General features: G+C 41.7%; 1 protein-coding gene across 4 annotated transcripts in view; it reads left to right on the top strand.

Moving 5' to 3' along the window:
• The window catches only part of LIMCH1 (LIM and calponin homology domains 1), a 183213-nt gene that overhangs the window by 52334 nt on the left and 115515 nt on the right, over positions 1-15364 (top strand). The window lies entirely within an intron of this gene.

The following is a 15364-nucleotide window of genomic DNA, read 5'->3' as shown; positions in this document are numbered from 1 at the left end:
GCAAATTGTTATAGAAGAAACGAGTGGCACATTTGGGCATCTAGACATAGTGGCCTGCTTCTACTTATGAGGTCTGCAAAAGACATCACTGTCTGTTGGTGATGTAGCAAAGGATGGCATATTTATTTAATTTGCCTGTTCAATACACTTCTTAATTTTGGCTTTAAGCAGGGCCAATCCATCTTCCCTTGCTATCTGAAGCCAAAAAGAATGCCACTAAAATGCGAAAATACGAGGTCATTTAATCTGAAGCTTGTCTCTACAGAATCCCATTTCAGTTCCTCTAACAAGTGGCCAAAATCAGTCCTATCATATGGAGTTAAGCTGGAGAGGAGGGGGGCAGAAAATGGCATGACTGAATCATCGAGAGGATGTGGTTTTGTGGAGCAGCTCAAGAGGCAGTTCAGACCGAGGTGGAGGGGTGCTAAACAGTATTCAAAACCCGGCTTCAATTGTCTAAATGTTCATTTGCATTTGGTGTCTGGTTTAAATTGTAAACCCTGCTACGTAAAAACAAAATTTTAAAGCAATGTATCTGGTTTTAACCCAGTAACCAAAGACCACAAAGTAACTTAACTTTTATTAGTCTTGGAGAAAATTCTAGTGCTTGCTGCCTTGTGGTTTGGATGCGAAACATACAAAAATAGTATTATTTTTTCTGATGTTGAATCTGTTTTTTTCATATTAATAGACATCCAATTTTGTTCCATTATATAATGATTCTTCAGACAGGCAGTAAGAAGATACAATTAACTCTTGAGACAGTTTATTTAACTTGATAATTTTGTACTAATGCAAATGCCTTTGCACTACACGGTGTCAGCTCATCAAGACAAAAATGAACTAATGCATGTTGCGAGGCCTCTTGAGTTTCTAGAGTTTGGAGGAGCATGGGTTTTGTAACATTTGGAGACAGTAGCTGTGCTTTTCTGTAGGAGTTAACCTGCCTCAAAAGGACTTACATGTAGCTCCTAATGGATAAAGTACTTCCTGTCTGCAACTTCATTTTTATCATCAGGTGTTTTCTCTTATTTTTACTCAAGTCAGACTTTGAGAAAGCAGGGAAAATTCATGCACAGACTTCATCTGAAAGTGATATGCACAAAATTAATGGGATGCAGTACTATGCAATCGAGGTACTGAGCACTGCTTGCCCATCTCTTCTCCCTGCCCCCTTGCCTCCACCATCCACCATGTGTTGAGGCAGCAGGAGGATTAACTTTCTTTCTTTTAACATCATTTTATTAAATTCCTTTGTTCCCACATAAGTGTTTTTCCTACTAAACATTTGTACCTGCTGGTGGTGCAGGATTGAGGAAAAATACCTCTTTCTCTTGCTGAGGGGTAAAAATCACTGATGTTTTGAAAGGTAGAGTGATGAGTATAAGCAGGTATCACTTCAAGCTAATTGGGAGAAAATTTCTAGCAGTTCTTTAAATTGTGCAGTTGGAGTGCAGAGTATGCAAAACACTATAAAAGCGCTGGACTTAAAATTATTTGGCCAACCTTTGCGGTGTATGGTAAAAACAGATGGTTGGAGAGTGTGCTGGTATTCCTGTTTTGGCTAAAATGAGCCAGCTCATGCCTCTTGTCATGTACAAAACCAGCAATGGTAGGATTGATACCAGAAGAAAAATTAGCTTTAAGACAGATTAACTGGCATAGATAAATCAGGTGGTGGTTGCAAATGTATCAGCAGATCAGTCTTGGCAAAATAACATTGGTTTTCCAGCAGCCTCTCCAACTCCACATAAACCTTTTCATATTCTGCTGAACAGTCTGCCCCTAGTCACAGAAAAATTAGGAAGCATATTCAGAAACTGCATTGACTGTTAAGACGAAACTGTCCAAATTTCAATGAGGTGTCAACTGATGCTTTTATAGCAAATAAACCTGTGTCAGTTGCTTTTTTGTGTGTTTTTCTTTTTCCCCCTCTCATGGGAAGTCTTAAACACTTGCCCTTAATTCCACATGACAGGTTGTTATCAGACAGCTGTTCCTGGTAGCTTGCCGTAGGTGACTGCTTCTTCCAACCTAAGCTGGGCAATATTTAGCATGAGAGGTTTAGAATTTGCACCTATTAAGAGTCAGCTGATTGCAAGAGACACTTTTAATTTTAGCCAGGGAGAAAGAAGCTTGAGGTTCTTCCTGAGCTTTCCCTTTTGAAACATCACAGGGGTTATTATCTTAGGTTTTAATATGGCTTTGGTGCACTTGCAGACAGTCAGGATTGAAAAACTATATGAGCATGTGAACTCAGCAACAAAGCTCCTGCTGTCATGCAGATAACGTTTCACATTAAAAAACAAGGGGAGAGAAACAGAATTTCTTACAAGTGAATGCCTTCGCAAAAGAATGTTGTACAGTGTTGTCCAAAAAATGTTGGCTGATACACAGAGTATCTGTACTATTTAAATATGTTGTAGTGGGTTTTTGTCGTGGATTTTTTCTTTTTCTTCCCTCCCCCTGCCATGTTGTCTACAAGTTTGCTCGTAGGTTAGGCAGGTATTCCTGTTCTGACAGTTCTGGTTCATCGTCTTGTTTGTAAGACAGTAGTGCTCTTCCATGGTTGCAAGTACAGTATTAGTGATGAGTGCCACATAACATTGTCAGTACTATGTGCTTTTTAATAGGAACAGAGAAAATTGTTGATGATATATATTTGCCTTTAATTTCATCCACTATTTGAATAATATGTGAAATTTGAAAACAACTTATTTAGGAAAGTAACTTAAAGAAACTTTATTTCCCTTTTTATATAGTCATATGATTAATTAATGACCAGTTTCAAGATCTCTGGATTTTTAAAATTTATTTCAGATTTGAGGAAGGTTGCTCAGTGTACATGAGTGTCAGGAGGTACATGGAAAACGAATGTGCTGGTAAAGAGCTTCAATCAATCATGCTTTTTCCTCTCATTTTGACAGCGGAAAGTTGTGAATTAATCAACTAATTCTGAAAAGTGCTTTGCAATCCAACGCTGATAATATATTTAAATATATTTTTCAATGTTGAGTCCTGCCAGTGCTTCATGTTTAATGTAGCGTTTGACTTGCCCTGTTGGCATGAGTGAGGTGATCTGGATTGGTAGCATGAGGGAAGCATGAACATGTTCATGGGACAGGTCTGATTCTGCCAGGAAAGTGGCCAAATCAAAGATTTCTTGAAATTGTAGAAATGTAGCAAATGTTTTGAAACTTGCAGTTCTCATTGTTTAGATTGGAAAAGTGAACCATGTTTTTAATAGGTTCCTTTTCCACTGTTAAAGCATTACAATGAAATAATTACATTCCTTTTAATCCACTTTAGACCTTACATGGTTTCCACTAACAGTAAAAATAAAAGTAACAGCAATTAAAATAGCTGACGGGTTTCCTTCTCTCTTCAGGAATTTCTTTACTACAAGGCTAAACTGACAAATTTTGTTGAAGGCAAATTTCTTTTATTCCTCTGTCTGTATTTGAACCAGATGCTTAACCTAATTGTTCCTAGTATTTGTTTCACCGAGCCATAAAGAGGGAAGAGAATGCGTGCTAGTGCAGCTCATTGATTTGATAATGAGAGGTTGCTCGTCCTGTGCCTTCGCTCCTTGGTCAGGTCTGTCATGGCTTCAGAGCTGGTGCTTCTGGAGCTGTCGCTGCTGGCATGCTGCATGATGGATGAGCCTGAACTGATGGAGGCAGCAGGTGCTCTAGCAATAGAAGAGAGCAGTGTTTGTTATTGTTGTAAGCATCATCAATCCTCCTCCTTTTTCTCCCTCTGTTCTCAATGTCCTCCAAACAAAGGCTCCCTGTATCTGCAGCAGCAGGGGAGAAAATAGCAACAACTTACCCTGTGTAACATTGCTGTTTTCTGTCTCAGGGGCAACCTTGTAAATAGGTCTTGATTTGATGCTCTGGATCTGTAAGTGGCGTGTTTATCATTGCAGGGGACAACAATACTGATTTATGAATTCCATTTAGCAGAAAACTCTACTGGTACCTACATGTAACTGCTCTATTCCAGCTAAATCAGATGAATGAAAAATGGCTTTCAATTCTAGTACTCATTATGCAGTGCAAGATAACTAGCTCCTATGGGAGCAATCTGCTGAAAGATAGGTCTAAACATTCTTTAGCTGGGGAAGAATGTGACTTTAGGAGGTTGGGAGGAGGAGGGGAAAGAAGAAATAGTGCAGAAGGTGAAAAAAAGAATAGGAGGTTCTTTTTTTTAAGCTGGTGGCTGCTCTTGGAAGTGCCTTTTCAAGAGTAGGCTGTGATTTGAAATCTTACAGAAGTACTTTCTTTTCTGTTTAAAGGCAGTCAAATCTACCACCATATCATGTCCACTTGCTCTAAAACATCAGTTGATTCTAGCAATTCTTAAGTGTTTCTCTTGTCTGGAGCATTAATGGCAGCCACTGTTTCCTTCTGCAGGGCTATTGCCTCTCCTTCAGGATCTGGGACATGGGAGGCATGGAGCAGAATGGGAGGAGAACAGACAACCAGTCCACTCCAGTAGTGGCTGCAATAGGCTTTCTATCTGCTTGTAGTGTCATCATAATTTGGAGGAATGTACTTGTTCTGTTTCAGCATACCTTCCTATTTCTTTTCTGGTTTTGCTTCTTCCCTTATGGTAGCATTCTCTTTGTGGATGTGTTATCCTCTTCAGTTCTTGTGCAAGATGTGAGAAGGGAAGAAAGGAGTTTTTCTATTGCCATAGGATGGGTAAAGTGAATCAGCATCATTGAGAACCAGTAATTGCTGTGGATTGCAGGGGTATTGTTGGTGTCTGGAGTATCTGGCAGCAGAGATGGCTCTTGCAGAGTGAGCCTTCTGGTTGCTTGTTCTGTTTCTTGCTCCTTGGTCAGGTTTGTCATGGCTTCAGAGGTGGTGCTTCTGGAGCCGTTGCTGTTGGCATGCAGCATAATGCTGTAGGTACCTTGTCTCCTGGATGAACCCCTTGTATGTACGTTGTAGGTTGTATCCATTCCTTGTCTTTGGTCCTGGCTCCTGGATGAACTTTGTTGTAGCCTTGTTTCCAGTCTTGTCTCTGGCCCTATCTCCTTTTGCTCCTGACTGAACTCCCTGGACAGACCCCAGAGCCGGTTCATTGCTTTGTCATGTCCGATGCCGTGGATGGACCTTGTTACCAATACCTGTCTTTACCTTTCAGTTCATGCCCAGTGTGACCATGTCCCATCAGTGAGGACACAGCCTGTGCTGGGGCCACCCTCATCTCCTGGCTTGCCTGCCCTTAAGGAGCAGATGGCCCTTGCTGCTCCCTGACAGCACTGTGAATATAGCTCCACCCTTGTTTGGTGGCCAAATGGTGTTTAAAAACTGGCTTAGCTGGAAAAGCATTCAGAGTGTGAATGCCTTTTCTTAAGTGTGTCTCTATAGAGGCAAGAATAAAATAGATTTACTTCCAAAGAGTTATTAATGAAGGTCTCAAAAGTGTACAACTGAATTAAGGTTAGCTTTCTTTCTCAAGGAAAGTGGATAATTTTTCTTCATTCTGTGATTTTTGAAATGCACATTTTTTCCTGTTTAGAAGCTGGTAGTTTTGCGGTTTGTTTGCAAGTGACTGCAAAGCTGTGGCACGTAGCTCTGTTCCTACTGGACGATGTGCCAAGTGACAATCCAGAGTTTGGAGGGAACATCCAAGGAGCTCAGATATTGCTCTCAGAAGTGTTGGGGTTTTTTTCCTCCTTCCCTTTATTTGAAAGGAGCAGAGTTTTTCAGAGTTATATTGACAGTAGATAGAATTATGCCTTTTAGTGGTGTCTATATGAAGTGACTTATTCCCATTGACAGTTTCCTGCTTTGCTTGCTCTGGGCTTCCAGGCTTATTGTCTGGAGAACCAGGTGTTAAAATACCTTGCTGAGCTATCCTTATATATATATTTAAATTGTACAGACTCTAAATGGGACACTTTACATATGGACTTGTCTTGATATGACTTGATGACATTAAATTTAAAAGCTTCAAGGTAGACTGGTGCCTACTGATGCTCATCATTGGCATTTCAGAGGCTCCACTGAGACCTTAAGACATCAAGTGTCATCTTTGAATGGCTGGTTAAATTCAGTAATGGTTTGCTCAAGTGAACACCTAATTTCTTCAAAAAGGGAAGCTGCTGTCTCCTAGCAGACATTTTTCATTGCAAAAGCCCAGTAATAGTACTGAGCTTTGGTAGTCTCTTTGTTGACAGTGGTTAATGACAAGCCGAAGTGCTTCTAGTGCTGGGACTCTCTAACTTGGAGCTTCTTGTATGTTTGTATTTCTGTCTCTGTCCAGCTTTAAATGTGTGCAATTTAAAGTTGTCTGCCAAGAAGCACACACATTCCTGGCAAAAAGCAACATGCTGGTGTCAAAAATCTGCTCATCCAAGAAGAAGTAGCGCAGTGGTCTTGTAAAACACAAATGCAGCGATAATGTAAAATAGGTTAGAGCAGTGTGAAGTGGGGATTAACAAATCTAGATACTGCAGCAATCCCATCATCTCCTACAGAGCTGTTGATCTATTCATTGCTTTGAGGGTGAGACAAGATGTTGGGCTCAATGAGAAGTCTGCTGCCTGTGTTTTGCTCTGCCTCTGCAGCTGTAATTAGTTGACAGAGCTTTAAACACTTCTGATTCAGGACTGTCTAAACTTTCTAAAGCTGGAGGAGAGAAAATAGAGGGTTTTATTAGCAGTTGCTTCAGTTTTGACATGTAGATGATGCAATGTAGCATATATTTTGGAGGAGCAGTTTCTCAAGATGGTAGGATACTGCAACTAGAAAAAGGAGTTAAAGGATAAAACGATGTCTATTCTAATTCTTTGCTCTTTTAGAGATGGCCAGAAACCCAATTTCCTGTTTTGCTGGATAGTTGCTAGTGTAATCAACCTGAGGCAACGGAAAAAATTTCTCCTGGCCTTGGCTAAAAAAATCTTTGGCTTGGTGATAAAATGTGAGGCTGACATGTGTTGGTCTGACAGCTACTCTGAGTTCTGTAGCCAGAGCTTGAGTTATCTCCCTCCATCAGTACTAATTCCAGCTTCAAGAAGGATCATGTTAGGGAAATAATAAGGGCTAAATCAATAGTTACTGCTTTTGAGAGTAGTTCCCTATATACACTTTTTTTCTGCGTGCAACTCAAGAGTGACAATAGAAAGCAGTGCAGGTGCTTGTCTGTCCATGGCAAGCCCCAGGGGATCACACTGAAGAGGTTGGAAAATTCATACCAACTTTAATCAGCCTTTCATTTTTTCAGTGAGCACCCTGCTTGTTTAGCCTGGTTGGGTGAGAAAATAAGACCTTGGGAAAAGGTGTTCATGACAGCTAGTAATTATTAGTCATCTGCTCCTCTTCCCTTTAAAGGTGCAGGGACTGCCATTAAGTACTGGTTCACCCTGAACTGGTATAAGTTGTGCAGAGTAAAAAGGGGTAGCCGAACAGGGAGCTTTCTCCAGACGGTGTAGAGGACTGAGGCCAGGGTCTCCAGACGGCCAGGGCTAGATTAAACAAGGGCCTCAGATTGAGGAGGTGCATCCTGCACTCTTGTCTTCTGGTGTGTTGTACTTGTTGGCTCTGCATTGTACATGCTAATCCTGATCTCTGCTCCTCTGACCGTCTGCATGGGCTCTTGTTTTTACAGAAGAGAGTACAGAGCTAAAGAACATACCATTATGGTAAGATGTAGCTTCCATTTAATACAAGTTATTTTCCTGAAATAATGCCTCGTTCTTCCTTCTCCCCAGTCAAGAAGGAGGATGAACTCTTGACTGATAAATCTATGGCAGGAGCCTACCCTCCCTGCCCCCCTTCTTTAATTCCCATTAAAACTAATAAAGAGATGATGGATCTCACAGTACAGGAAATAAGTTTTTCTCATAGAGACCTTATTTTTTTTCTTTTCTTTTTTTTTTTTTGTTTTAGCAATAAAAAGAACCTTAAATTGAACCACTGATTAAAACCAGATATCTTAGGGTGTTCTGTCATGTCTGTCATCTGGTATCTAATTTTGATAATACCTCTTGAAGTACAGATAAGAATCTAGTTACCCATAAAACAGCAATGCAATACCAATTTACTGACTGTCAAATACAATGTGATGTAACAGATGACCTGCTGCTAGGTGAAGCTTTCAGAGCTTGTGCTGCAGCCAAGAGAAGTCTGACGGAAGTCGCTTTTAAGTTCTCTCTTGCTGCTCTTTGCTCTCTTTCTCCACAAAATGTTCAACCTTGAATGAAACATTTTCTGCCCCACCTCACCCCAAAGGGAAGGCTGCAATGTTTGGCAATGCACCTGAGAATGTATACAAACACCATTAGGGAGGGGAGATGAAAAAGGAGGGTGATTTTGCTCTATCATGAAATTTTAACACTCCTTAGCAGCTTGCCAGCCAAGCAGGATTATACTACCAGATGTCCTGGCAGAAATGCGCGCAGCTCTGCAAGATCATAAATCCAAACAACGTATGGCAACCCTGTGTGTATAATACTACTGTTAGCAATGCAGAATTTCAGTGTGGAAAGCTCTGGTGATGGGCAGGATTATTAAGGACAAAACCTTCCCAGACTTCGCTTTAAAGCCTTAGGTAGGTAATAGCTGCTGATGGTGGTGGTATGTTAATGGAGAAAGGAGGAATATACTGATGTCTGTGCTTTATCAGCAGCAATAAGCCTCGTTTGCTTGCAGTTGTCTTCTCCCATCATGTCTTGGCCTTTCAGCAGGCAGAATTGTAGTGCAGCTGCTCAGAGGCTGATCTCTTCTCTCTGTTGGTATATATGAAAACATTGAACGGGTGTTGTCAAAGACTTGGTAAACTCAAGGCCTGAGTCAGTGGAGTAGTGTCGCTCTGTAGCATTTCAGCGTTGGCTTGTGGTTTGTCTTGAGTATAAGTGGAGCTCTGTTGTCTTCGTCTTGGTAAATTCTTGTTTAATAGGAAGAAAAGGGATGGTGGAGGCCTGGAGTGGAAACTTCTGTCTGGTGGTGCATTTGTTTTACTCTTCTTTCTATGTTCCTTTTGTCATGTTTCCTAAATGGAGTACTGACTGAACCTGTTCTACTAGTCTACACATTAAATATAAATGCATGTGTACATTCATAGGATCATGTCCTCACTAAACTGTGCAAAGGATCAGGAAAAATATATCAGCTGTTGTGGTTTTTTAGTTGTTGCTCCCTTCATGGAAAGAAAAGGCACTGACTAGTGTACTGTAGTAAAGAAATAATTTCTTTAGTGAGGACTTAGAATTGGGTCCCCCAAAGGAGTTGGGAGTATGTTTATATTAGTGGGTATGGTTCTCCCATGCTATATGTTGACACCAAACTCAGCTAACCCAACTGACGGTGTGGCAGACGGGCATTTAAAGCAAATGGAGGAGAATATGCTGTCCCCTATTTTATTCTGTTGTTGGTAGAAAAAATGGAGTTCTTATGAAGTGTGAAAAAGAGCAACTCCCTGGCTCTTTAAAGAATAGTATGAGAGTGAATAGCCAGATGAAGAGAACAAAGGGGACTTCAGCACAGCTAGTGAACTTTGCAAATTGCAGTTAAACTTAAGTGACCAGAAAGTGGAAGATCTAAAAATAAATAACTTTAAGTGCTTTGTTTGCAGATTAATCTTGCTACCCAAGTGTGAAATCTCCCTGCTTCCTCCCATGCATTCTTTAAATTTTCAAATTCCATACCACAGAATTTCAGGTGGTTCATTGCTGGCCACGTTAGTTATTCTGAGCTCATGCTGGTTTTGTCACTGAGAGTAGCAATACACACTAAAGGTATTTAAGTTGTACGCCCTTTATTGATTTCACTAGTAAATTACCTCAATACTGTAATGCCTTGGAAAGCTTTGTGCAGAGTGCTTGTCATCATTCAGCTTTCCTGGAAGATAGGTGTGCCTAGATCAGTGTTTGTTGCTCTTGGAAAGCTCTATTCATGCAGTCCTCAAGTTTGTATGTACTAAATCAGTTAGCTTCCTAATATTTGTAATAACCCTGTTCAGGACTGACTTATATTGCTATGGTTTTAGCAATTTATATCCCTTTGCTGTGGAGTGAGAGAGAGGGAGCTCATGCCTAGATGATGCATTTTGTCCACTTTTGCAGAGACCAAAGCATCACACAAACAATACGTGGCAGAACCAGGAGCTGGTGAAGGGTCTCCATTGTGCTCCCATAGCAATGTGGTACAATTCTGGTCTGCAAAGGCAAAGCTGGCTTTAAATTTGTCAGTGTTGTTTAGTTCAGAAATCTCTTGCCTATGATATATGAAAAAGGAATTTAACTTGCATATTCATATTACTAGCTCAAATGATAGGTCAGAAATTAGGAAATAGGAATTCATTACTCTAGAGGTGCCAAATTCTGATGCCCTAAAAACTTCGGTGGTTTGTGTTCCCTGCTGCTTATGTGATCCAATGCTTTCTATTTACATACCTGTGATTATTACAGTTTAAGCCTTACTTTTACATCTCCCTGAAGTAAAAGCAGTATGTTTTCTAGTTAAGTAGCAGGGTGGGCTTTTTTCATTTAAGTAAAAAATTATATAGGGGAAAGTAGTGGTTGCATAAAATGGAAATGCAGCATACCCATGTACAAAGAAATGAACAGCCTACCAAACCTTTTGAAAATCTTTTTCCTCACTGTCATGCTTCACAAGCTCTCCAAAACATGTAATGAGTAACAAAGACCTCTCCCAGCTGTGTCTATATTTTTGTTCACTGCTTTACATGCTATTTTCAGATGTGCACATAGAAAATGAAGCTAACTATTTTCAAAGTGTTGTCCCTGATGACTTAGTGTTTATTCAACTACTTATATCTTGTTGGCCGAGATAAATTTCACCTGAGGCCAGCATCTGCTCACTAATTTGTCACCTTTTCTTTTTCATGCCCTTAAGCTATTTTGACACCAGAGGCTTTGTAAGCTCCGTCTCAGGAAGCACCAGCAGCAGTACAAAACGCAAGGAAAACAACGTGAACTGAAGCTTAGTGAAAATAGAGTTGTGTAATATGGCACTGGTTAGTGGCTGGATGAGAGCCATTCTTGATGACATAAATTTAGTGGCATGCGTAACTGCGAAGAACAAAGGAGTTAATCAGCAACAATACTGTATATGAGAAGTGTTACTCTGTGTAAGTACATATTAAAGTCATTGCCATAACCTTGTGATAGTCAGCGTGCTGTGGTTTAGTCTCCTAATATTCCTTTTAGAAAAACTTTTATTATTCATTTTAGGTTCATTTTTTGGGTTGTTAAGTGGCAGTGAAACTGAGAAATGTGTCCGGCAGTCAAATAATTGCCCTGGTTGAAGATGCGTACGGCTTTTTATGGAGAAGAAAATATCATCCAGATGATGAATAAAACCAACTCCTCTTCACATAAATGAAGCACAATAATAAATTATATCGTTTTGCTTCTGTTCTGTAATTTACAGTATGATATGGAAAGGCAGCTCTTTTCCTCTCAGCTTTGTAGAACTTATTAAAGAAGTGGCAGGATTTTTAGTAATCATTAGCAGGATACAGCTTGCGTTTTGCCTTTAAGGTGCTTCGTTCTAACGTTGGTACCCCTGCACTGCAGAGAATTGCAGTGTGTGGGCATTGCAGAGGTGAATAGGGAACTCTTCCATGTATCTTCCTTCCTCCTGTACTGCCTAAGTGTGCTGGTCTGTACTGGTGATGTGGGGACGATGCTAGGTAGCAGATGGAGTTGTGTCTTGAAAGCATGTAAGATGTGGTGGTCTAGAGAGGGCCTTGCGAAGAAAGGCCAGGTCTCAGTGTTCTCTCAGTTAACATCTTCATTGGTTTTTTTGGTGTTGCTTTTTTTTTTTTCTTCCCCTCTCCTTTCCTGAAGTCAGTGGTCCAGGATACAGACTACCTTGCACTTGTCCATGACTGTTTTTGTGCAGGTTGAGTTCTGAACACCAGTTCTCTGTAGTATGAAAGCTGATGGGCTAAAGATCTGTTCCTCCTTTTTCCAGTTTTCTGTGCCTGGCTGCAGATGAACAATTTTCTTTTGTCCAATAAAGCTCAGTAGAAGCACAGTAAACACTACCCTCTAGTCCTTGTATGTCGGCGTTTTCAGAGTTTCATCTAGGAGTCAAACCGGAGGCTTTTTTCCAGACGTGGAAGATAAGCTAGTAGGAACAGACCAGTGCTTAGACTAATAACATGAACATGGTCCTGTGATGCATGCAACAGTTTTGTGATACCATGGTTAATGCACATGCTTTCCTTTTTACGTGGGTTTGGGCAAACTTTGGTATGCACTTAGCTATGCGGGACTCTGTTTGCAAATACGAGAGTGCCAGTCCTTTTGCTTGAAGTCAGTTTAAATCCTCGCTCCTCCCGCTCTCAGTGTGCTGAGCAAAGGTTATCTCAGCAATGTGCACGAGGCTGGCCTTTAGGCCGGCTGTAGTTGTTCTTGAGGGTATGTGTGGTGGGTTGTCCCTTGCTGGACGCCAGGTGCCCACCAAAGCTACTTTATCACTCCTCTCCTCAACTGGATAGGGGAGAGAAAATATAACAAAAGGCTCATGGGTTGAGATAAGGACAGGGAGATCATTCAGCAATTACTGTCGTGGGCAAAATGGACTCGACTTGGGGAAAAAAATTAATTTAACTTATTACTAGTCAAATCAGAGTAGGGTAATGAGAAATAAATCCAAATCTTAAAACACCTTCCCCCAACCCCTCCCTTCTTCCCGGGCTTAACTTTACTCCTGAATTCTCTACCTCCTCCCCACCAGCAGCACAGGGGGACGGGGAATGGGGGTTGGGGTCAGTTCGTCACACGTTGTCTCTGCTGCTCCTTCCTCCTCAGGGACAGGACTCCTCACGCTCTTCCCCTGCTCCAGCGTGGGGTCCCTCCTACAAGAGACAGTTCTCCATGAACTTCTCCAACATGAGTCCTTCCCACAGGCTGCAGTCCTTCACGAACTGCTCCAGCGTGGGTCCCTTCCACGGAGTGCAGTCATTCGGGCACAGACTGCTCCAGTGTGGGTCCCCCATGGGGTCACAAGTCCTGCCAGAAAACCTGCTCCAGCGTGGGGTCTTTGCATGGGTCCACAGGTCCTGCCAGGAGCCTGCTCCAGCACAGGCTTCCCACGGGGTCACAGCCTTCTTTGGGTATCCACCTGCTCTAGTGTGGGGTCCTCCCCTGCTGCAGGTGGATATCTGCTCCACCGTGGACCTCCATGGGCTGCAGGGGGACAGCCTGCCTCACCGTGGTCTTCCCCACGGGCTGCAGGGGAATCTCTGCTCCAGTGCCTGGAGCATCTCCTCTCCCTCCTGCTTCACTGACCTTGGTGTCTGCAGGGTTGTTTCTCTCACATGTTCTCACTCCTCTCTCTGGATGCAGTTACTGTTGCATGGCAACTTTTTCCCCTTCTTAAATCTGTTATCCCAGAGGTGCTACCACCATCGCTGATGGGCTCGGCCTTGGCCAGCGGCAGGTCCGTCTTGGAGCTGGCTGGCGTTGGCTCCATCAGACGTGGGGGAAGCTTCTAGCAGCTTCTCACAGAAGCCACCCCTGTAGCCCCCCCGCTACCAAAACCTTGCTACACGAAGCCAATCCAGTATAGCCCAAAGTGTCCTCTGCAGAGGGGGGCGTGTGTGGGTGCACGCACACGTATGTGTGTGCATATGCCAAGAAACTGAGCTCTGATTTCCTCTGGAAAAGGTGGACGCAGCTTCTTGTTCCTCTTAGTCTTCTTCTGGGCTCATCTTTGTCATTTATAATGTCATCTTCATGCTTATTTTTAGTTTCTAGCTTTTCTCTGTGGAACTGTTCTTACATTTTAATTGGCTAAATCAGGAGACTTGTAGCTGATTAATGTTTCCCCTCTGCAGCAGGACCATCTAGAGTAGGCATAAACCTTTCCATGCCTCATTTACTTCCAGTTCCTTTTCAAACAGGCATGCACTGTTCTTGGACCTTCCTGTCTTTCCTCACCTGCTGTCAGTTTCTGTTGTACATCCACTGGATTAATTGTTGTTCCAGCTGTGCATTTGCATTTCATGATTTTATTTGTGCGGCCAGAAATTGTGTATGAAACCTTCCTACATCAGCAGTAATGACAGTGATACCCAGGCAACAGCTTTTGGCAGGTAGATTCTTACCTGAATTGTGTTAACAGTTTCAGTACTGCTCCCTGGTGAATAAGGGTGTTCGACAAACACATAAAAAGATTGACTTCCATAGCTGCAGTGTTTGATGTTGAGTGAAATAAAATTACTATCCTTTTTTTTTTTTCTGTATAGATGAAAAAAACACTGAGGCTGTTAGGAAATAGCTCTTCCTATTTCTTTGTCCTGTACGTTATTCTATGGGTGAAATAAAAGTCAGTTTTGATGTGCTCCATCTATTATTCATCCCAAATGCTAATGGTTTGATTGTCATGATTTCCCTCTGTCCCAGCAGATCAAGATTAGAGATGATTTAGTATGATTAGAGATAGTTTAAATGATTAGAAGTCACTACTGGCAAATTGCATCTGGTTTCTTCTGAGGTATGAGGGAAACACAGTGCCTTGTTCTAGTTTATGCATTTGCATAAACCATGATTGTCAACTGATGTCTTTATGATATACTTTTCAGAGTATGGGGGGGTTAAAGTTTGCACACTGTCATACCAGTTTGCTGGGAGTAGTTCCTTCACATGAAAAAAACCAATGTGTTTATAATTAAGTGGGGGATTAGGTTTTAGGCTTTGTATTTGCACTTCAATTAAAAAAAAAAAAAGTGTTGTTCTGTCTAAGACTGTGTGTCGCTATAACCAGCATTAGTGAAAGCTGGTGCGTTTGCTAATCCCGTGGGAAAGTGCCAAACTTGTCAGTTTTTATAAATTGCTGTCTTTATGACAGGAAACTGGGAGGGGAAGGGTCTTGTATCTGAATGGAACAGCAAGGAGAAAATGGGGACGTAAGGACAGATGTGTCCCCAAGTCACTATTTCTCTATGGTGGAAGCAATGCCCAGAGCAAGGGTCTTGCTGAAAGATTGGATGCAAGCCATGAGAATTCTATAAGCATCCGGTAAATGTTTTGGCTGGGTGAAGAGAAGACCTCCTGGAGGACAATTCAAAACTAGGCAGACTTTTTTGGCTTTGTTTTGTTTCTGTTCAGTGCTCTCTAAACATAGCAACTATTTTTACATATTTGTTGGTGGTAATAAAAAGTATTCTTTACTTTTAACTGAACACGTCATCTGTTGAGAATGATTTGAGGATGAATGACAAGCCATTGTCAACATGGTAGTGAGTCACAAATGAGGGTTCAGTCATGCTTGTAGCATCCGGCACCCTCAGGCGAGACTGGGATTCCTAGACAGTTCCTAGATGGTCCATTCCTAAGCAGCACAGACTGACTTAAGATCTCGTAATGCAGAATGTA

This window comes from Haliaeetus albicilla, chromosome 1, assembly GCF_947461875.1.
Source record: "Haliaeetus albicilla chromosome 1, bHalAlb1.1, whole genome shotgun sequence".
In the NCBI taxonomy this organism is placed as follows: Eukaryota; Metazoa; Chordata; class Aves; order Accipitriformes; family Accipitridae; genus Haliaeetus; species Haliaeetus albicilla.
The sequence above is the reverse complement of the archived record's forward strand: the minus strand, read 5'-3'. Positions and strand labels throughout refer to the sequence as shown.